The sequence below is a fragment of the Microcaecilia unicolor genome, chromosome 8 (genome assembly GCF_901765095.1).
Source record: "Microcaecilia unicolor chromosome 8, aMicUni1.1, whole genome shotgun sequence".
Lineage (NCBI taxonomy): Eukaryota > Metazoa > Chordata > Amphibia > Gymnophiona > Siphonopidae > Microcaecilia > Microcaecilia unicolor.
In genome coordinates, this window is record NC_044038.1 from 148,135,050 (window position 1) to 148,159,173 (window position 24,124).

The 24,124-nt window shown below is 42.7% G+C and overlaps 1 protein-coding gene across 5 annotated transcripts in view; it reads left to right on the top strand.

The window, feature by feature from the left end:
• Positions 1-8,079: 8,079 nt before the first annotated feature.
• PCDH1 (protocadherin 1) overlaps positions 8,080-24,124 on the top strand; it is a 383,228-nt gene continuing 367,183 nt past the window's right edge. For 2 of the 5 annotated variants that reach the window (XM_030211303.1, XM_030211304.1), the window contains exon 1: positions 8,080-8,722. The gene's annotated coding sequence lies outside the window, so the exon portion shown is untranslated. The remainder of the gene's footprint in view (positions 8,723-24,124) is intronic. The other 3 variants (XM_030211307.1, XM_030211306.1, XM_030211305.1) reach the window with 2 other exon arrangements.

Genomic DNA, 24,124 nt, shown 5'->3' on the forward strand with positions numbered 1-24,124 from the left:
TGAGCACTAAGCAGTTAAGTATTTAGCAGTTAAAGATAGGCCACATATGTGGCCTATTTTAACCACTAAACATAGCCGGTTTGGCACTGAATATCCATGCGTAACCAGCTATGTCGTGCGATATAGCCGTTTAGCAGCTAGCTGCTAACCATAGATATTCAGCAGGAAATAACTGGTTATCTTACACTGAATATCCGCAATTAGGCATTAAAATTATATTTAACCTTGCTATAAGCTGTTCCTGGCTAGTTTTTAATATTGGGCCCCTAGTATTGACTACGACAGCACAATAACAGTGTTATCATGCTGTACATACTGTAAGTATTGCCATACTGGGAAAGACCAAAGGTCCATCAAGCCCAGCATCCTGTTTCCAACAGTGGCCAATCCAGGTCACAAATACCTGTCAAGATCCCAAAAAAGCACAAAACATTCTATACTGCTTATCCCAGAAATAGTGGATTTTCCCCAAGTCCATTTAATAATGGTCTATGGACTTTTCCTTTAGGAAAGGGAAATGGGACTTGATATATCACCTTTCTGAGGTTTTTGCAACTACATTCAAAGTGGTTTACATATATTCAGGTACTTATTTTGTACGGGGGGGGGGGGGGGGGGAGGGCAATGGAGGGTTAAGTGACTTGCCCAGAGTCACAAGGAGCTGCAGTGGGAATCAAACTCAGTTTTCCTGAATCAAATTCCACTGCACTAACCACTAGGCTACTCCTCCACTCCAAACCTTTTTTAAACTCCGCTAAGCTAACTGCCGTTACCACAATCTCTGGCAACGAATTCCAGAGTTTAATTACACATTGAGTGAAGAAACATTTTATCCGTTTCTTTTTAAATTTACTACATTGTAGGTTCATCGAATGCCCCCTAGTCCTAGTATTTTTGGAAAGCCCATGTGATGCTTTTTTTTTTGTGGCAGATAAAGGGACTCATTTTCAAAACAGATGGACGTTTTCTTGTGCCAAAACGTCCAAATCACTATTTTCAAAATCCATTTTAAGATGTTTTGCTAAGCAATTCATCTGCAGTGTGTACAAATCACAAGTGGTCGTGTCGAGGGCATGTTGAGGGCGGGATTTGGATGTTTCAAAACTTGGACGTTTTTCTGCCATAATGGAACAGAGCAAAACTGTCCTTTTGAGTGTGTTGGAATCTCAATGTTTCCACTTGTTTATCTGGGCACATAACGCACAAGTGAGAGCACCGATGATGGTGTGATTGTACGTAGTGGTTCATCTGCCATTTGCTGATGATCTTTAATTAGGCCAGTGACAGCAGGATACCCCTGTTGTGCGACATCTGCCCCATTCCCCCATTTCATTCATTGTTTAAGATTTAGAACTACTACATTGGGATTTCAACACTCCCTTCAAGGTTACCTTATTGTTTTGAGCATTCCTATTAGAGTAGCAAGCAGGTCCCTGGAGTAGTCTAGTGGTGGTGCAGTGGACTGTAGAAAAGGAAACCCAGGCCCATATTCCACTTGCGGTGGAAAGTGTGAGCCCTCCAAAATCCACCAAAGACCTACCATACCCACATATAGGTGACGCCTGCAGCCATAAGAGTTATTGTAGTGGTACAGTTTGGTGGCTTTTGGAGGGTTGAAAATACAGATAATTTTGGGAGGAGATCTAGTTGATATATACATATTTATTAAAGGACCATACAAAAGATGACATCTGATCTTTTTTTTTTTAAACAAAATCAACTACAAACAAAGCAAGGGACTTGTGAAAGGATTAATAGATTTCATCTCTTTCAAAGGAAGGCACCTATGACTGAGTGCTGAAATTATAGACCATTGGCCAACCTAATTAGTTATGGGTATAACACTAAATCATTTCCAAAGTAAATTAGACAAGCTTAGAGAAGAAATTCCTACACTGTAGACCCCCATATAGGGCTAGATTCTATCCGCTCGATATTCAGAAGTATTAACTGGCAAGGAATGGCACCTGGCCAGTTAATTACCTTCAAGCCGGCTATCTGCCAATATTAAGCGGGAGATAACCAGTTATACCCCGCTGAATATCCCAGCCACAGGCTAGCCTAGTCACCGGCTATGTCACATGACATGGAGGGGCATAATTGAACGGGGCACCCAAGTTTTCCTGAGGACGTCCTCGCAGGACGTCCCTGCAAAGCGGCAGGGAAACCCATATTATCGAAACAAGATGGGCGTCCATCTTTCGTTTCGATAATACGGTCGGGGACGCCCAAATCTCAACATTTAGGTCGTCCTTAGAGATGGTCATCACTGGTTTTCGGCGATAATGGAAACCGAGGACACCCATCTCAGAAACGACCAAATCCAAGCCATTTGGTCATGGCAGGAGCCAGCGTTCGTAGTGTACTGGTCCCCCTCACATGCCAGGACACCAATCGGGCACCCTAGGGGGCACTGCAGTGGACTTCAGAAATTGCTCCCAGGTGCATAGCTCCCTTACCTTGTGTGCTGAGCCCCCCCAAAGCCCCCTCAAAATCCACTCCCCACAACTGTACACCACTACCATAGCCCTAAGGGGTGGAGGGGGGCACCTACATGTGGGTACAGTGGGTTTCTGGTGGGTTTTGAAGGGCTCACATTTACCACCACAAGTGTAACAGGTAGGGGGGATGGGCCTGGGTCCGCCTGCCTGAAGTGCACTGCAGTACCCACTAAAAGTGCTCCAGGGACCTGCATACTGCTGTCAGGGAGCTGGGTATGACATTTGAGGCCGGCATAGAGGCCGGCAAAAAATATTTAAAAAGTTTTTTTTTTAGGGTGGGAGGGGGTTAGTGACCACTGGGGAAGTAAGGGGAGGTAATCCTCGCTTCCCTCCGGTGGTCATCTGGTCATTCAGGCACCTTTTTGAAGCTTGGTCGTAAGAAAAAATGGACCAAGTAAAGTCACCCAAGTGCTCATCTGGGACGCCTTCTTTTTTCCATTATCGGTCGAGGACGCCCATGTGTTAGGCACGCCCCAGTCTCGCGTTCGCTATGCTTCCGATATGCCCCCATGAACTTTGGTCGTCCCCGTGATGGAAAGCAGGTGAGGATGCCCAAAATCGGCTTTCGATTAAGCCGATTTGGGCGACCCTGGAAGGATGCCCATCTTCCGATTGTGTCGAAAGACGGGCGTCCTTCTCTTTAGAAAATAAGCCTGATAGCCAGTTACCACTGATTTTCACCAGTTGACTGGTTATGTTTGGCAACCAGATAAACCCACGTAAGTAGCAGGTCCATCTTTGTCTGCTAGAGTCTAGCTGGTAAGCCGCACCAAAAATACCCCTGGATATTAAATGCTGCTGGCTGGATATGTCCCTGGCATTGAATTTCCGGGTTCACCAGCGACAGCAGGAGTTAGCTAGTCTAACTCCCGCTGTCTCAATATTGAGGCCTATATATTACACATAAAAAATCAGTGCCAAAAAAAAAATACACCTAGTTGATTTCTATAAACTATGCCTAAATTTCAGCGTGGTTTATGGAATACACCTAGTGCCTATCTGCGTGACTAAATTTAGTTGTGGGCAGTTACACTAAGTAAAACTCAGAGTAAATGCCTACACCTAACTTAGGCATGGACTGGGTGTATTCTAAATGCCTACAATGCGCTTATTCCACACCCATGGCCTACACCCCCTTTTCAGCAGCGCACATTGGAATTTACGTGCATCACTTTATAGAAAACAGTTAGCAACTTGTGTGTGCAAATTCTAATTAAAGCCAGTTCGTGTCAATAATTGCTTAATTGGCAATTATCGGTGCTGATTATCTTGTTAGCCAATTGAGTTGCACAAGACAATCCAGAATATGGCTGGATTTGTGTATGCAACTTAGGTCACACTATATAGATCCAGGGGATAATGCAGACCCTGGAGTTCAAGATATCTGACCACTTTATAAGTGAATCACGTTATATCAGGTCCATGGTGTATTATGCAATAAGACAAAAACAAATGGGGTCCAACCTTTGACCATTATCAGTGATTCCGCATTATATGGAGTCTACAGGTTAACGGTGAATATCTTCATTGCATTGCTTGTTAACAGAATACATTAGTTAAGAAATAAATATTTTTTTCAGGTTTGCAGAATTGGCTATAGGTAAGGCTGCTAACTGGCTCCAGATATTCAGGAGAGGTTGAGCCAATCCAGGTTTTATACCATTGCATGCAGGGAGCTGTAGTTCCGACTTCCCTTTTGCAGTCTTTGAAAAGCAAAACAACAATTGCATGCACGCAATGGGGTAAAACCAGGACGGGAGCCGTGTGGATACCCTACCTTACAGCTGTACAGTGATTCCACCTCCTGGATTACCATCAAAAGAATATTGGATTTCATGGACCTCTGCTCCTTTTGGAGCTTCTAGGTTACCCATTTCCAAGAGGTAGACATTGGATTAGTCCTTGTTTTGAGTTTACATCCCAAAGCAGTGTGAAATTTATAGCCCTTGATCCTATCCACAAAGATGAGTGCTGCAGGTCCTATGATGCATCAGGATGAATTTGTCAGAAATCAAGAACCAGTGTCAACTCTCCTTCCCAGAACTAGCTAACTTGGCAGCCTTGCCTTTCATTCTAACCAACTTTATTCATTACAATTCTTATATGCTGCCTACATGGCTCATGATCACTCAAAATAAGAGAAAAATTAAACTAATAAAAACTTACTTCAACCCCCCCCCCCCCCAAAACAAAATCCCCGACTTAACTCACCAAAACCGCAAACCTCAAAAAAATAACCCCCTCTCTACAGCAACAAGACAACAGGAAGAGAATTTCCTCTCTGGAGATCTGTTTCACATTACTCAAAGCCATCCTTATAAATCTGCAGTTGCATCACTCCTGCTACATCCAGATATGAATACAGTATAGTCAATTAAAAAGTGGCTTCAGTGAGAGGAAACTGTTAAGTACATAGGCATGAATTTAATAAAAAAAAAAAAACACAGTTTTGTGCATGTCTCTGTGTGTCCTTATTTATTTATTTGGATTTAGCTCACATCTTTTTCAGTAGTAGCTCAAGGTGAGTTACATTCTCATAGAGTACTTTGGACAGGAAGTTTAATCCCCCCCTGTTTTAGCAATGGAGATGACATTTTGATGGTCTCACAAAGTCACAGGCTAAGAAGGGACCATATTCAGCCCATAGTTAGACTCTGAACTTGGCTGGTATCCCAAACAAGACCAGGACGTGAAATGTGTATGCTAAATATCCAAGTAAGGAGAAGCCATCACACACCGGAAATTATCAACAACCATCACCATATGACATGGAGCTCCAGCCAAACCAGGATCATTAAATTAAATGGTTTATGCCATAACCATCACCATTATGTTCTAAGTTGATGGATTTTGATGATGACACTTGCACAATCATACAGGACTCTTTCAAAGTTCCCTGATGCAATCCTTGGGGCGAAACATGGCCATGTTGGATGCTACACCCCTGAATGAATATTACGTACATCATCGAGTGTTATTGGAACATGGACCAGCATTTTCAACCTATTTATGTGAAATCCATCTGTAAGATTTTTCTTCATTTGTGTCATCTAATCAAGGCAAGTGAAAATGGTTTGCTTTCTGTTTTGTTTTTTCAATTGTGGAGCAAAGCTGACAAAGTGCAGTCACTGGTGCCCAATGATTACACCTGGAGGGGTAGCCTAATGATAGAGCTGGTAGGCGGAGAACCAGGAAAGCCTAGGCCAAATCCCAAGGTGGTCTTTTGATGTTGGGCAGATCACGTAAACCGTAAGCCACAGGGGAAAGAAAATAGCTGCTGCGCCAGACTGTAACTGTCTGTGAGCTAAAACCAAATCCCTTTCCTAAGGGAAAGTATTTTCAATATAGTGCACTTGTAACTTTGTAAATTTAAGTGCTTTGAAAATACATCTCATAGTAATCTGTGGATCTTTGTAAGTGCTTTGAAAATGAGCCCCTAGATGTATGAGTGGCCACTTTTTTTTACATTTGCACATGCAAAAAGAATCTTGGTAACAGGAACAGAATTCACCTGGGGGGGGGGGGGGGTTATTAAAGCTTTAACTTGAGGTATCTGCAGCAGGGCCTGTAGGAATAAAATGGTCCCTGCTGCAGATAACTCAAGCTAAGCTTTAGTGAAACACCCCTCTGTCCCATTGTTATCTATGGCAAGGCAGACTTCTATTTGATCGGCATATTAATGTACCGGGGAACACTTGCATCAGTTTTGGGTAGGAAGGACTGCCGCCTCACTTAGGTCAATTCGAAAAGGTTTTACCTCAGAGCATGCGTAGAGTTTTAGTTCAAATACCTCTACGTCAGGTGTGGGCAACTTTGGTCCTTGAGGGTCGCAACCCAGTCGGGTTTTCAGGATGCAAAATAGATCTCATGCATATTCATTGGTGAAGTCTTGAAAATCTGACTGGGTTGTGGCCCTCAAGGATCGAGATGCCCACCCCTGCTCTAGGTAAAGCAGAGCATGCAGTGGCAGCAAAAACCAGGACTTGGATTTGTCTTTCCATGCCAGAGCCGGACTGAGATGACAACCCTAATTGTGGGATAGGGCTCAGAATGCAGAAGCAGCTGCAGCAGGGCTGCCAAGTCTCCTGGATTTCTGACCATCCTGTTTATGATGCACTACCGGGCTGCCACCCTGATTCCAATAAATAGAAACAGAGATTGCAAATACCACAGGAAAGTGGGATGTAAATCTAAACCGGGACTTGCAAGGGTAAAATAAACCTTCAGTACCGGAGGTCAAGAAAACAATGCTTTCCTTTCTTTTTATAATCCGTTTATTTCGGTGACCGGTCCTACTGAAAACTAAAGTTAAAACACTTTAAACACAACTGTCGCCCCGATGTTGGCCGCACCTTTCAGCCAGAGAGAGAACCTCTGGAAGGAACATTCTCGCTGAGAATTAAAGCCAGCAGCTCCACCTTTTATCTTTTAGTGGAAATGCACAATCGCTTCAGGCTGGTGTAAATTTAAGTTTGCCTTTATGAGCTTCAACTCATCTTTTTTTTTTTTTTTTTTAACTATATGTCATTCTCAGAAAGGGAATTTTAAAAAATGTTAAAGCTGATAGGTAAATAGAATCTAATTCAACCGGTTAACAATGAAAACCACCAAATGCCAATGTTGATGACTTCGACCCATCCCTCAAAACTGAGGGCCAGAAAATAATGAGTATGCAGGAAGAAGAACGACTACAAGGGTTGTTTTCAGCGACTGTTAAGTGATATCGATGATGATGGAATAGTTTTGAGTTTGGAAATGTAAAAAAAAAAATGCATTGTGAGATGCGTTATTTTGAATAACTAATGTATATCTTTTTGGAAGCAGAATTTAAAAATAAAAAGAACCCTATTTTTAATACCACTAGCTATGTTTCAAAACTCTGTGCCCAGCCTATTTTGCACTGGGCAGGCTTTCAAAACACCCCCCCCCCCCCCCGCAAGGATACACAAAGAAGGACAATCTTTGCCTTTTTAAAGCACCAGCACTTGTGTTAGATAATTCAAGTCATTAGATAAACAATAGATTAAATTAACTCACCCATTGTCAGTTTGATTTCACGTCATTCCCAAGCAGACACTATAACCCTCTTTAACTATTCACCCTTTACGAGTGACGCCAGGAATAGAGCAGCCAGCTTAAAAGCGAACTTTAGGGAAAGCGATTTTTGAACCTGCAAGATGCGGTGATAATATTAAAAAGATGCGCAGCTTGATCAGAGCAAAAGAGAAAGGAGACCTTGGATTAAGACCAAAAGAAGACGTACCAGCGAGGACAAGGCGTGAGGGGGTGCTATGACTTTAAACTGCTGCAATGGACCACAAACTCCACAATCACCCGACGTTGCAGGTGCGGCGAACCGGGCTCTTTAACTAAAGTGTGTGTGTGTGGGGGTAGGGAATTAGCCCCACCTTTTCTAGGCTATTGGAGAGCGTGGAAGGCTTGAAGCAGCCACTGCACAGGACATCCGTGGGCTCGTTTACAGCGGATCAGGCTGGCTCTCTGCTTCCTATGAGGAGTTGATTTTTTACTACGTACGAGCTACAGGTAGTTGGAAAGTACGGTGGCTTCCTCTGAGCAGCCACCTAAGCTGTAGAGGCTCCCCCTCCCCAATAAATAATAGGAGGGTAATTGGAGGAGGAGAAGGAGGGGGTATTGTTTGGGTTGTGTGATTTGCAAAGAGAATGTTTGCAGCAGCACCATTTGTCCTGCCGAGCGATGCAGGCAGCAGTCAGCCTCTGGGTTAAACAGCGTGCAGCCGGAGCCTTCTCGCGCGCTACACGGAAAGGACGCTAGACGGCCGACGGAGAGAGAAACCCCTGCTAAATTCCTCCTGGCCAAAAGCGATGCCGAGTATAAAATCTGATCAAAAAGCCGGGAGCTCCACCTTCTCTCTTTCCTCAGCTCAAAGAGGGAGTTAGTTGCTTCCTCCACACACACACACGCACAGCGGCAGCAGCCAGGAGGGAGGCTGGGTCCCTGCCTGCTGCTTCTCACCGGCAGGACGGAGGCGCCTCTCCTCGGATTAGACCCGGGACAGCTATTCCAAGGGGCATTTCCCCCCTCCCCGTGTATGTGCTGTCCCTTCTCTTTATGTAAATTGCCATTGGCTGGACATCAAATCCTGTGGATGTGAATTACAACCCCCAAGCGGTGAAAAGGGAAGGCGGCAATGAAGAGCCACTGTGCAAGGAAGGGCGATGGAATCAAGTGCTTCAGGCAAAGTAAGGAGGGGAGAAGGGGGAACCCGGTGATTGGGGGGGGGGGCACTGTGGTGGGATGAGGGGTCAAGGGCAGCGGCCGATCCCAGGGCACTGGTCACTGCAGCACGGAAGGGGAGGGGGGACACGGTTCAGTTTGTTAGGTTGGAGGTAGCGCTGGTGTTGGGGGGCAGAAAAGCCAGCTCTGATTACCTCTCTCCCCCCACCGCAGTGCTGCTTAAATGTATAGGTAGGTTCGTGTACTTGTAGCTTCGGGCCAGGCTGCACCGATAAATACCCCGGCTCCCCCTCCCCCAGCTAGAACATATCTGCGGGGGGAAAAAGAGCTGAACCCTGCCCCCCCTCCCGAAAGTTTAGTGAGGGGCGTCGGAAGATAGTAAGGAGAGGGTTAATGAGGGCTTCGTTCTTAGCTTTATTCCTGGGGGGGGGGGGGGGGTGATCTTATTCTCCTTCCATGGGGCGATGAGGCTGCGGAAGGCGAGCTGCTCCTGTCCACCCCCGTTCAAGGCTAATGCGAAATCGGACGTGAATGCTGGTTGGTTTGGATTTTTTTTTTAACCCATTATGATTTATTTGTCCGTCCAGGGTTTCTTCTGAGCGGAGACAGCCCCTGGCGTGTGTTGCACGTAGAGGGCAGAATCCCCCATATTTAAAAGGGTTTATATAGAAAGCCCGAGTCCTTTGCAGAGACCCCCTTACACCTGTAGACTGCACTGAAGCAGCTATCAATTTGCTCTCGGAGGAGCTGCAGGGTAGCAGTGTATTTTCTTCACTTTTTTCGGGGGGGGGGGGGGGGTAATTTTATACTATGGGCAATAATTGTCAGATAAAACACCTCCGCCTTTAAAAATAAAATCATAACACTGCCCTTCTGTAGCCTTACTTGGAACTGGAAAGGAGTCAGAACTTAAGGCATTTAGCGGAATTGCTAGTCGTTGAAAGGCAAACGAAACGCCGTTCGTTTCTAGTCGGGCTTGCACAGAGCATGCAGTGAAGGGGGGTTTCGTCGTCATTTTCATCTTTAGTGGGGTTTGCGAGCTTGGCTGGCTGTGGTGGATAAGATGTGCTTTTAGATCTGTGCCAGTGTGCTTTCCTAGCTTTTTGTTTCCTAGGAATCCCCAGTCTGTACTGCTTAAAAATTATATGGGAGAGAAGGAAAGGAGGGAGGGGGGCGGTGGTATAACACTGTAGTATTCCTGTTTGCTTTCTGGAGTGGTTTCCGATGCTTCCCAGTCCCGCTGATGCCCGTCGTAGTCCTGCGACGATTAGAGCAGGGTTGCAGGGGGCTGTGGGAGCAGGCAAACATTTATTTTGTCCTCCTCCTCCCCCGTGAAGTTGTCAGTCTGGGGGTTCCTTCCTCGGCAACCTGACATCGTGCCGGGGTGGCATCTGCCCACGATCTGCGTGGCCGCAGATACGCTACCGCTTGCGAGTCGCCTTCGCTCGGCTGCGGGTTATGCACCATGGCCGGTCCCGGTCGCTGCGAAATGGCTGGAAATAAAGCCAGGCTGCGGATCCGCTAAGGAGGGCGCTAAGCTGGCGGCTTAGCGGATCGTGCAGCAGTGCTGAAGTGAGGAGAAATTGACGTTCATTTAATCAAGAGGGAGGAGAGAAAGAATGGAAGGGGAAATTCAGTAAATGAGGCGACGGGAGAGGGTCGCCTCGGTGTTCTCCGCTCGCTGCTTATGCCCGTATCCTCCTGCCCATTAATGCTAACCCTGTATAACCCCTCCCCCCCCCATCTCTACTAACCACCACCACTTTTATCGTACGGATTCTCTTCGTGACTTCCTCTGCTAAATACCTGGAGCTTCCACTTACAAAGCGAATCTCTTTACCTGACGTGCATGATAGAAGATAGCAAGTTGCTTAGTGTTTAAAACTGTTCTTTTGGACTTTCTGCCTATCTTGCTCAGGTCTGACACATCTTAATTACAAACAGGCAGGAAATGATAGTCTGTACTATGACAGCATATTTTTGTTAGGTTTCATATCAGGGTAGCTTTTCATAATACCTTCTCTCTGGCTGCATTCATTTACCAAAAAAAAAAAAAAAAAATCTCGATGCATATATCCTTTGGATGTTCACACAATTTCAAATAAACCTATGTTGGCATGTCAAAAAGGGAATTGTATTAGAATGGGTGTTTGCTAACAGCTCCTTTCCCTGCCCGACCTAAATGTTTATTTTTTGTTTTGTATAATAAACATTGCATGGTATAATAGTTTGCATAACACTATCCTCATAACTTCATATATGTGGACTGTCTGTATAGAGTCGGAAGTATGCTTGTTTTACAACTGCATTGAACTATTAAGGAATCATATTTTTTATACATTAAGAGGCAGTAATTAGCAATCTTCAGCTGCATAATTATGCATTTCTGTTCTGATTTTTAATTGTGCCTGAGGTTGTAAATTTTGTCCTGTACTAAGGCAGCATTAACACTTCAGTAAGGAGAAAGGACTTGGCTTGTAGATCATTTATTTTAATCTTTAATGTCATAAATGAAATAGCATTTTGTTGAGTTATGGTTTTAGCAGTGTTAATCAACCTCAAGAAAATTTTATTGCTGGCCTGCATGTTTTTCTTGATTTGACACCACTGGCTATCTCCAACAGTTGGTGGCTACCATATTTTTTTTTTTACATCAAATCAATCAGGTTGAGACTGGGAGGACAAATGTCTTTCTCCTTTGTGGCCTGAGCAATGAAAAACAGCTTGAAAACGTTCTTGGCTGTTTCGCATCCTTTTGAGTGGCTCATATGAGGCATCATGGTTCACAATAGATAAGGGATGGGCTGGAGTGTAAATTTAAGGGGCTTCGATGTTAGCTTCAGAACTTTCAGTACAAGAACAGTACTGGGCAGACTTCTACAGTCTGTGCCCTGAGAAAGGCAAGGACAAATCAAACTCGGGTATGCATATAAAGTATCACATACCATGCAAAATGAGTTTCTTGTTGGGCAGACTGGATGGACCGTACAGGTCTTCTGCTGTCATTTACTATGTTACAATGGTCAAAATATGTTCATGGTATAGCCATTAAAATACCACCTTACCAGCCATTTTTTAAAATTATATCAGTGTTTGTATAATTGTGCTTTTTTGAATTTCAGTGGCCTTCCTTAAAAGGGATTGACTTTTTTTTTTAAAGATAATTCACTTAAGCCTGCGTGTTGGTTTCATTTTATTTTGACAAGGGATGGCTTAAACATCTGCCCAGTTGTGCCGAATCTAGCAACCCAAGCCAAATGGTCGCAGTGAGCACCTTGTCCCTCTTTCTATTTCCCTTCTGTTTGCTGGAGCTGGCCACCTCCTCCACATCTCACTTTGATCTTATATTTGTGAAAGGAGTTTGCATATCTCATGAAGGGGGGATATTTTAGGAAAAACATGTAGAATTCAGCATGTGGCATCAACCATCCAGCAAGAAGAAGCTTTGTCCACGTCTTTAAATTGTAGCGGTTTTATCATGAAAGTAAAGAGCCATTTTCTCCCTGCCCCCACTGATCTGACCCTTCTCCTACCCTGAATCATCTCCTGCTATACCAAAGCGCCCCACTTGCATTACCAGACACCAGTGAGGGTGGTGTTTAGATCTAGAAGCAACATGTTGCAATCAAGCCCATTGAGCAAAATGTGATGGTTTGAACAAGGTGTTAACTGCTGTAAAACAACTCTTTGAAAAGGTTGGGGATGGAAGCTGGATAGATATCAGTATTGGCTAGTACCTTTTATTCCTTACCACCCCCACCCCGTTTTGTATAGGTGATGCTTGAACATAAGTGTTGTTTTTTTAATGGTGATCAATCTATAGTGGAGGCTGTCTCCAAATCCTTGGCAGGTTAGATGGGTGTTTTCAGGTCTTTAGGAATAAAACATGAGATATTTTAAAAATAAGATGGATTTACAGTATCCTCAAATGTGTGAGGTGTAGACTTTTTTTTGTTTGAGTCAAGGAAGTGGATGCTGATAAAACCTTGTTCTGGCCACTTCAGAAACTTGGCAGTCATGAAATGTGTGTGTGTGACCATTTTCCTGGCACTAGGTCATATAGTGCTGCATTTATTTATTTAGATTTTGCTCACACCTCTTTCAGTAGTAGCTCAGGGTGAGTTACATTCAGGTACACTGGATATTTCTCTGTCCCAGGAGGGCTCACAATCTAAGTTTGTATCTGAGGCATTGGAGGGTTAAGTGACTTGCCCAGGATCATAAGGAGCAGCAGTGGGATTTGCTCTAACCACAAGGCCACTCCTCCACTCCATGTCTTGAGTTTTCTGTTATAAGATGCCAGGCTTTTCTTATTATTTATGAATTGTCAACCTTCACCTCTGACGTAAATCTTTTTTGTGTGTGAGTGTGTTCTCTCACCCCACCCCACCCCCCACTCCTTGTCTTTTCAGATGTCTGAAGGCATGAGACTAGGATAAACAGTTTTTTACCACTTGTTTTTGGGTGTATGGATGTGGACTCCTCCTGCACAAACATTTGATGGTATATATTGCTTGAAAGTATTTTTCCTGAGGGGCCTCAACTTCATATCATAGGATGGCTTTGTGAAATTCATAATTGGTCTTTATTGTACCCTCCTGTGATTGAGTTATACAGCTGTGTTATAGCAGATCTTTGATGTGGTTGGAGAACTGAATGCTAGACAGGGATCACATGGGTGGAACTCCACAGCAAACAGCAGTATCTGACTTATGAGGGTTTGGCAGATAGGCAGGTGATTTTTTTTATTTTTTTTTTGGTAAAGAGGAATGGAATGAGGCAAAGCTAGACATTAATAACTCTTGAGCCAGGCAAGCCTCTCTTTACTTATTCTAACCCCCCCCTCCCACCCCCTCCAAACATGAATGCTCTCCCTCACACTTAAAAGGAATTTACTGCTTTTCCTTCAATTACCAGTGTTTTCTTGTGCTGTAAAGAGATTGTTTACCCGCTGTTTCTCCTTTTGTTTGCTGGGGGCCTCTGTAATCCTTCATGAGCCTGATGGCTAAGGAAAATTCATGCAATGCAAAGCTGTTCTGTGTTTTTTTTTTCTCTTTTTTTTTTCTTAAGAAAAATGTAGACATTTAAAAAATCATTAACTGGAGCTACAAACCATTTTTTTTGTAATGAGCTCTGCCTGTCGCCTCTGGATGCTGTGTCTTCTGTTGAACTAGAAGCAAGGAACCCTTCTGCATGTCACTCGGAATGAGCTCAGTGCCACTAATGGGCAGTTCTCCTCTTGGTATAGGATACCGCCACCAAGCGTACTTGGTTTTTGTCCTTCCATGGATTTTCTTTGCCTTTTTCACACACTTGTGTAAATTATTTTTCTGACATTTTGCTTTCATACCTGTACAGTGTTTGTATATAGTACTGATCTCCAAGAAGGTCTATTCAAGGCTGTCTCATGGAGCTTTCAGAACCAAGAGGCTGGTACACTTCTTTCAGCTGCTGACCTGGTCTGCATATAGATTGCACTTGTATTTTATGTGTGTAAGTTTCCTATTTATTGATCCTAGCTTACCTCTGACTTTTTTTTTTTTTTTTGTTTTCTGAAGGGGCAGCATTGTGTTTTGTTGTTTTGGGTTTTTTTTTTTTTAACTCTATAGGAATAAGCCATTTGAAATCTAACAGCTTCCATGTAGTGTAACTTAGAATACATGGTGGAGCTTTTATCACACTTTTTTCAGTAGTAGCTCAAGGTGAGTTACATTCAGGTAGTATGTCTCTGTTCCTGGAGGGCTCACAATAAATTCGTACCTGAGGCAATGGAGGGTTAAGTGACTTGCCCAAGATCACAAGGAGCAGCAATGGGATTTGACCTGGCCACCTCTGGATTTCAAGAGCGGTGCTCTAACCACTAGGCCATTCCTACACTCCAGTGCTCATAGTTACTTCCACAGTGTTTAAAACTGTGTAACTTCTGGATGCCTTTGAATTATTTAGCTCTAGTGCAGTTCTGGTGGAGGAGGGCTTCTGTTTGCTTACCCTATAGCAGTAGTGTCTGTCTCCTGGACAGTCTTGGGGGCACAGGTAACTACTACTAGTTATCATCATTTCTATAGTGCTACCAGACGTACGCAGCGCTTTACACTAGAACATGGAGAGACAGTCCCTGCTCGATAGAGCTTACAATCTAATTAGGACAGACAGACAGGACAAGTGAGGGATAAGGGTTAGGTAACCTTTCTTGACCCTCTTTCTCCATCAGAGGTACACTCTTCACTATTACAGCACTAGTCCCTATGGGTTATACAACAAATTTCTTTCCTTCTCAAGATGGATGGTGGCTGTATTAAGGGGATAACCATGAAAACGGGGGGGAGGAGGAGAAACAAAAGGTCAGTCTCATCTAAATTCAGATTACAGCCACAAATGTTTGCTGTACACTGCTATTTGATTGCTTCTATTGCATGATATGAATGCATTTGTGGGTGCTAAGAGTACCACACAAATGGAACAATTTTAGGTAACATGCATGCTTAAAAACAAGAGGTTAGTATGGTTTCAAGTTGCTTATATTAAGCAAATGATTCAAATGCCAGTGCCTGGTGCTTCTCCAAATGCTATGACAACATGACGAGATCAGGAGGTCAAGGTGGGATGAGCAGGAAAACCATTCTTAAGTGTGCACCAGCACGACTCTGCAGGAAGCTGCATATTTTAGTGCAAGTGTCATGTTTTGTGCTCCCTCTCTCTGACGCTGTGGTTCCGAGATGTGTGTTGTAGGTTCATATCCACACAACTCTCTGAATGATATTTGATTGGATCGTAGAGGCTGTACTTACATATTACTGCAGCTCATTTCCCAGCTAGAATGTTTAAGGGCTTGAGGCAGTCCTGGATACCAGTCGAGCCAGGTTATATCAACATTCTATTGTAGAATAGGGGAAATTAATATTTCATACTTGATTTAATTAATGCTTCCTCTCGCCCCCATTCTGTATCTAATTGAGGAGGCTCCCCTCCCCCAGACCCTTGTTCTTTTTACATATGTGCACAGGTAAGATAATGGTGACGTTTTATATTGAACTTACTCTTATGATTAACAAGAGCTGAGTCAGTGGTGACAGAATTGTTGGAACTCGGGGGTGGCAGGAACAGAACAAAACCTTTAAGATGTGAACAGCTCACACAATAGCTGCTTTTGGTGTGTGGAGCTGAGTGGGCTTCCTGCTTTTGTCTGGAGCAGCATGGCCCCTACAACCCCTTCTATCACAGCCTGCAGGCTTATGTTCCTTAATCATTCACTCTTAGAAGAAAAGTTAAGTGTACCCCCCCCCCCCCCCCCCCCCCCCCCCGAGCCAGAATGCACAGAAAAGTGTACTGAATCCCTGCTAGGTAACTGATGAAAGAATAAACTGTTAGGCATAAACTCCACGGAACATTAAATGCTACAGTAAGAACTGGTTATTAAAATAACATACATAGTGGTAAAAAGTTTTGACGCCCCATAATAAAACATTGCAACTTTGCCACACCCTGATAAGAACATTTTTCCCAATGTTAATTGTTCCAGCAGTCAGTGAGTCGCAGCCCATTGCTCCCCAAAATCCTGTGACTGGAAAAGAGTAGGCTTGGAGCTCTTGCTACTTCTACCCCCACCATATTTATTTGACATTAAAATATGAATATTTTTTGTTTAGGTTAAAAGACTTAAAATGTAAGCAAAGCCTGGAATGTTCTCGGGGTTCTCCAACCTTCCGCTTTCAGGACAGCACAATGGTAACACAAGGCTTGTGGGAGGGAGAGAGGGAGGGAGGAATAAGTAACAGAAAAAGCTGTTAGTTAAAATTAAAGCTTAGGGTCCAATAGGATTTGAGGTTACGATGGGTTACCATTACAGCAGTATCTATTTCCCTAATCGAGCATTAGTGCATAGAAAAGGGGCACTTATAAAAGAATGTGCTCTGGACACACTTTTTTTTCTTTGAGAGATCTAACTGCGAGGGGGACATACATGTGGTCAGATTGGAATGTTTTCAACATGTGTGCAATTTATAGGATACTCTTCCACACACATGATGCATTTAGCAATGCCTACTTACACCTGCCATTGACCTAGCGTAAATGGTCATGCCTAAATTTAGGTGCACCAATTTGAGTTTGCGCTAGTGTTCTTTAATGCGTCTTGATGCCATTATAGAATTGGCACTTGGTGTGTGGCATCATTGTGCCAAGCTACAGAATTTCTCCCCTTTTAGAATTTTATTTATTTGTTACATTTGTAGCCCACATTTTCCCACCTATTTGCAGGCTCAATGTGGCTTACATAGTACCGTAGAGGCATTCGCCAGTCCGGTAACGAAACAAATACAGGTGGTATTATGGTTGAGTAAGGAACATATGTTTCAGTTACAATGGGAATCAAGGAGAGGAAAGATTATTTAGTGTCCAGTACAAGCTTTGTACTGGACACTAAATGAATCTAACCCACTCTTGATTATTTAAACTCTATGGTCTGCTTTTACCTTAATGTGAGCTCTGGTATTTTCCATGTGTTTCGTTGTTTTAATTTTAGCACCAGTTCCTATCTACTGAAAATCCAGGTATAGAGATTACTAGCCTTGTAATGGCAGCTGATATCGCTGATACCTGAACAAAATCTAATTCTACCCAGGCTCCACTTCAGCACTGCTGAGATACTTTCTGCATTTTCAGTAGCATTCTCTGGCTACTGCTGAAAATCTAGATATGGTCCTAGTGAGTGGGACTTATATGGGTAGGAGCCATTTTTCTTCCTGGATAAGTCCTGCTGAATATTATTTGTACTTGGTGGTACTTCTTTCAAGAGCATTGAAAAGGATGGTAACAAGATCAAGCTTTGTCCTAAAGAAAAAGTTATTTTCTGTTTGTCAGCTGGAGAGGTAGCACTGTTACTGACCTGAATCGGGTGTGTTTAAGGTGTGGGGAAGTAGAATAGTTGCAAAGGTTACTAGGGCAGTCTGATTACGGGGTTAGCTTCAAAGGGTTTGTTTTGAAGCAGTTTCCTTAGAATCAAAATTCTGTGAAGAGGAAAGGTCCCACTTTAACTTTATTTCTGAGAAGTTCTGAGAGAAGACATTTCTCTAGCTAAGTGAACATTATTTTGCTCTGTGCTTTGGTAACTTAAAGATTGGAGTTTAAAAGAGGAATTGTAGGTTATTGATATTTACAATTAAAATTTTTGCTTTTTTTTTTTTTTTTTAATTATTTTAAATCATCTCATACCCTTTTCCCATAGTTAACTTGAGCTGGTCTGCCACAGCATTAATAGATGGCCTCTAGAAGGTACTACAGGACCTAGCTCAGTCTTCATTTCCACCCCCACCCCTAGCTCATCTCATTTATAGTCAATTATTCTAATTAGGATAACAAGAGGAGAGTTTTCATTAGTTTCAATTACATTTAATTAGCTTATGAGAAGCAAACACTAAATTACACATTATACAATATAATCGTAAGGCTCTTTAATATCCCTAGTACCTTAAGAAGTTTTAATTAAAACTCCTATAATACTAAGATGTAGATAGCAATCCAACAGCGAGAGGGGTTCTATTCAGTCTTTTGCACTGAGTGTCGCATGTATGATTATTTCCCAATTGGTGAGAGGTTATATGTGTGTGCTCAATGCAAAGAGCTAGCTCTCAGGAGGACAAGTTCATTCTTTTGAGGCTAGAGGAGCTGAGGGAAACAGAGGTATATAGAGGAGGCCTACAGGGAGGTTGTAGAGAAGTCTCGCCTCCATTCTGGCGACCCCTGTGCTGCCTTGGAGGAGGGAGATCTCCTCCTAAAAGGAGAGCATCGCCCTGGTGAAGCTAGAAGTAACCCTGTAGTCAGGACCAGCCCACCCGGGGATACAATATCTTCTCACACCGAGGGTGTATCTCCTGGAGCTTCTGCCCAGGAGGGAAGGGTTAGGATGACTGTTGTAGTTAGTGATTTGATTATTAGGCATGTAGATAGCTGCGTAACTGCTGGTTGTGAGGATCACCTGGTCACATGCCTGGCTGGTGCGAAGGTGGCAGACCTCACTTGTCACCGAGATAGGATTTTAGATAATGCTGGGGAGGAGCTAGCTGACTTGGTATTTGTGTGGACCAATGAAATAGGAAATGTGGGAGGGAGGTTCTGGAAGCCAAAGTTCCTAGGTAGAAGCTGAAATCCAGATCCACCATTTTCAGAAATTCTCTTGTTCCATGCACGGGACCCAAGAGGCAGGCAGAGCTCAAGTCTCAATGTGTGGTTGAGACAATGGTGCAGGGATGAGGGATTTTGCAGAGCTTCGGGATTTAGATTGGATTTAGATTTGTTAGGAACTTGGTAACATTCTGTATTTCAGAGGCCTGGTAGAAGGACGACAATCAATGGGACGCTGTCAGCATGGTACAAATTACATTACAATGATAGTGGATCAAATTGGAGAGGGGTTTGCTATATGTTAGAGGAGTCGAACAAAATAAACATTCTACATGAAACAGCATGGAATCTTTATGGATAGAAATTCCAGGTGTGAAGGGAAGGAATATACTGGTAGGGCTGTACTACCATCTGCCAGGACAGAAACGAACAGACAGCTGAAATATGCTTATAGAAATTAGGAAAGCTGGCAAATTGGGGAACATTATAATAATGGTGATTTTCAATTATCCTAATACTGACTGCATAAATTTTACATCAGGGAGAACTAGGGATGTAAAATTTCTAGATGTAATAAATGACTACTCCTTGGAGCAATTGATCCAGGAACCAATGCGAGAGGGAGCTATTTTGGATTTAGCCCTTACTGGGATGCAGGGCATAATTCGAGAGGTAACGGTGTTGGATCTGCTGGGAAACGGTGATCATACCACGTTCAAATTTGAGCTTATATCTGGAGTGAAGTCACTAAAGAAATCTACAGTAGTAGCTTTTAATTTTTGAAAGGATGACTATGTCCAATTGAAGAAAAATCTTAAAACGAAGCTGAAAAGGTCAACCGCATAGGTTAGGACTTTAAATCAGGTGTGGATGTTGTTTAAAAGTACCATTGTGGAAGCCCAGACTAGATGTATTCCACGGAGTAACAAAGGTGGGAAAAAGAGTAAATGACAGTCAACATGGTTAAAAGGTGAAGTGAAAGGCCATTAGAGCCAAAAGGAAAAAGAATTCAAATGAAGAAAATAAGAAGCAACATAAATGCTGTCAAGACAGGTGCACAAAGTATTGATAAAGAAGGCTTAAAAAGAATATGAAGAAAAACTTTGCCATGGAGATTAAAACGAAACACACTTTTCAGGTATATCAGAAGCAGGAAGCCTGCAAGGGAATTTGTGGGATAGTTAGATCAGGAAGGATCAAAACGGGCACTCAGGAGGACAAGGCCATAGCGGACAGATTGAATGAATTCTTTGCTTCGGTCTTTATAGAAGAAGATGTAAGAGATCTATCTATCTATCTATACCAGAAATGGTAATGATGCAGAGGAACTGAAAGAAATCTTGATGAACTTGGAAGATGTACTGAGCCTTGGACCATATACACCCCAGGGTATTGAAATAATTCAAATATGAAATTGCTGATCTGCTGCTAGTGATCTGTAACCTGTTAAAATCATCCGTAGTACCTGAAGACTGAAGGGTGGCTAGTGTGGTGCCAATTTTTAAAAGGGGTTCCAGGGGTGATCGGGGAAATTACAGACTGGTATATGTGACTTCAGTGCCAGACAAAACAGTGGAAACTATTATAAAGAATAAAATTACAGAACACATAGACAAACATAGTTTAATAAGTCAGCATGGATTCAGCCAAGGGAGGTGTTGCCTGACCAATTTGCTTCATTTCTTTGAAGGTATGAATAAATATGTAGATAAAGGTGAGCCAGTTGATTTAATGTATCTAGATTTGCCCGGGCCCACAAGATGCTACAGTGGGAATCAGTTCCCCAGGTTCTCGGCCCATTGCACTAACCATTAGGCCACTCCTCTATTCCAGATGGCATTTAGAATATGCCCTTAGGCCTGATGAACAGGGACTTAACTTTGGTTAATAAGGTGTGGGTAGTTTATTTAGGGCTCCTTTTACAATGCCATGGTAGAGCAACCATGGCGTTGGTGTATATCAGTCCGGCATTGCTGCTGGCCTACTGCAGGAGCCCAGAGGTAGTGCCTCCCCCAGCATACACCATTTCCTGCGCATCGATAACATTTATTTTTTAACGCCAAGGGCTTACCCGGCGATAATCTAATCGGGCAGTGCTATGCGGCAGGTGTTTCACATTGCACGGCCATTTCCTTTTTTGAAAGGAGAACACGCCTTTTACTCTCTGCAGTAAAAAGGGGGGCCTTGGCACTCACCAAACCTGCATGCCGATGCCAGCAAGAGCCCCCTTTTTTACCACAATGTGGTAAAAGAGGTCCTTAATTTTTTTTTCATGTTTTGATTAAATGAACTGTTCTTTAAAACCATTTTTGGCTTTATAGAACACATTTCATCTAGCGAGATGCTCGGTGTAGTGGTAATTGGAGAATACTAGCCAAAACAATACCCTTTCATATTTACTCTGCATAAATGCCACCTGTAAGACCCCCTTCTGATCAGAATTTGATTCATGAAGAGGTATTGCTGGTTAATGAATAACTTTTGTCAATACTTAATTTCTCCTGAAGGGCTCCCACAGGCCTTGCTAGAAGCTAATTTGTGCCATTTAATAAAATGGAAAACCAACTTGGAAAAAGATGAATGTCTAGGATATATATTTTTTAAAATTGAAATTATAAATCTTTTGTATTACAAAAATAATGCAAGAAAATACCACAAGGAAATATCACTGGAAAAAAAATCTCCATATGAAAATAGGTATGAAGCCCACATTATAGCGGAACAACAAGGGATATAAGTATTTAAAAAAAAAAGGAAAAAAACACAAAAACTGGCTAAGGATAAGCAATCAAATATATAGAATCCAAATTGCTAACTCTTCCCTAGATATACATTAAGAAAAATCTAATCTAGTCCACTGTTGCTTTATCCTGTAAGAAAACCTCCAACTGCATTGAATCAAAAAACACAAAGGGCTTCTTTTACAAAGCCATGTGGCAAATGAGAGGAAGCCCATTCAGTTCTGTTGATTTCCTCATTTGCTGTGCCTGGAATCGCTAGCTCAGTTTAGTTAAGAGGCCCATAGTGATTATTTTGATGAGTGCCTAAACATTTAGTTGAAAACTAGGACTTTAGTTTTCAATTGTAGTAAAGCTCTCCTCTTTAACTGAGTCGCCTAGCAACATCTGGAAACATATTTATTTGGATTTTGCTCACACCTTTTTCAGTAGTAGCTCAAGGTGAGTTACATTCAGGTACACTGGATATTTCTCTGTCCCAGGAGGGCTCACAATCTAAGTTTGTACCTGAGGTAATGGAGGGTTCAAGTGACTTGCCCACGCTTTCCAAAAATACTAGGAGTAGGGGGCATGCGATTAAACTACAGTGTAGTAAATTTAAAACAAATCGGAGAAAATGTTTCTCCACCCAACGCATAATTAAACTCTGGTGTTGCCAGAGAACGTGGTCAAGGTGGTTAGCTTAGCAGAGTTTAAAAAGGGTTAGACGGTTTCCTAAAGGACAAGTTTATAAACCACTACTAAATGGACTTGGGAAAAATCCACAATTCCAGGAATAACATGTATAGAATGTTTGTACGTTTGGGAAGCTTGCCAGGTGCCCTTGGCCTGGATTGGCCGCTGTTGTGGACAGGATGCTGGGCTTGATGGACCCTTGGTCTTTTCCCAGTGTGGCATTACTTATGTACTTATGCCCAAGATCACAAGGAGTAGCAGTGGGATTTGAACTGGCCACCTCTGGATTTCAAGACTGGTGCTCTAACCACTAGGCCACTCCTCCACTCCCACAAAAAAGGGAGTCGCTTTTTTAGGAAAATATGCCTTCAAAGTTTCCATCTTTTATTACTACTGATTGTAATACAACTATACATAGTAACATAGTAAATGACGGCAGATAAAGACCTGTATGGTCCATCCAGTCTGCCCAACAAGATAAACTCATTTTACATGGTATGTGATACTTTATATGTATACCGAGTTTGATTTGTCCTTGCCTTTCTCAGGGCACAGACTGTAGAAGTCTGCCCAGTACTGTTCTTGTACTAAAAGTTCTGAAGCTAACATCGAAGCCCCTTAAATTTACACTCCAGCCCATCCCTTAACTATCAATGTCTAGAGAGGACTCCAAAAATTGTGAAAGGTCCAAGCTATCAGGAGAATTTAGAGGGTCTAAAGCATCCCCTTTTTCTACCCTAGAAAGGTAATATGCATTGACAACTACCACTTTTCCAACTGGAAACATAGTGAGTAATAGGAAAATTGTAATAATCTCAGATTAGGTGTTCTAGAAATCTCTAATTTTTCAAACTTCAAAGGAATCTTTAACGGCTGATGTGGTTGCTGATTGCGACACTCTAATTCATCTAATTGATCTACCACATTTAATAGTGACTTATCTTGCTCAGACATCTTAGTGGAAGCTTCTTCAGTATATTTGTCAATTTAGAAAACTGAGCAAGATTGACCTGCAGCATGTTCTCCATTCGGGTCACAACAGTCCAAAGATCATTTAAAGTCACTTCTGAATTTTAAAGTTGAACATGCAGACACACCTGACATGCTGAGTTTATATCTATAGGTACAGGAACAGTCGTTATAGGTGTAAATTCTCGAGGAGGGTCCTTAAAACTCTAAGACAATGATCTCAAACTGTTGTGGGATGAGAGGGTGGAGTTTGTTCACCTGAAGATAAGGATGCTTCCACAGAGGACATGAGCTTCAAGTAAGGGAAAGTCAGTTGATTCGGCGGAACAATATGCTGATCCATTGATGTTGACTGTGCCCAAGTTTACGCTTAGACTTCCCAATGTCTTGTTTTTCTGCTTCACCATAATGTTAAATAACATGACAACCTAAATTCCTGGCTCCAGAGAGGCAGGACCTTCCCCTTTGGTCATGCCCCTTCAGCCACGCACCTGCTCCCCCCCCCCCCCCCCCCCCCCCCCCCAGGATACTTTTTTTATTTTTTTTTTATTTTGTGATGTCTTATTGAAGGTCAGGGTCCCTTTATTTTCAGGAATGTACCTTGAAAGGACCTTAGCAATAGAGGCTCTAGTTAACTTTTGTAACTCGTTCTATTGATGGGTGGGGGCAGATGGACTTTGTACACTGTATTAATGGCCTAGCTCATACTATACTATTGGGATTGAAATCAGCACAGTTTGTTCAAGGGTGGCAGGAAATTTGCTGGTTGACTAGCCTGAGCCTCTTGGTATTGGCTAGAAAACCATTCCAACTAGGCCTTAATCCTCAGGTTTGTGTGTGTGTGGGGGGGTGGTTGTTTTATTAAGGGGAGAGTGTAGTAATCACATTCATGACCTTAAACATAAT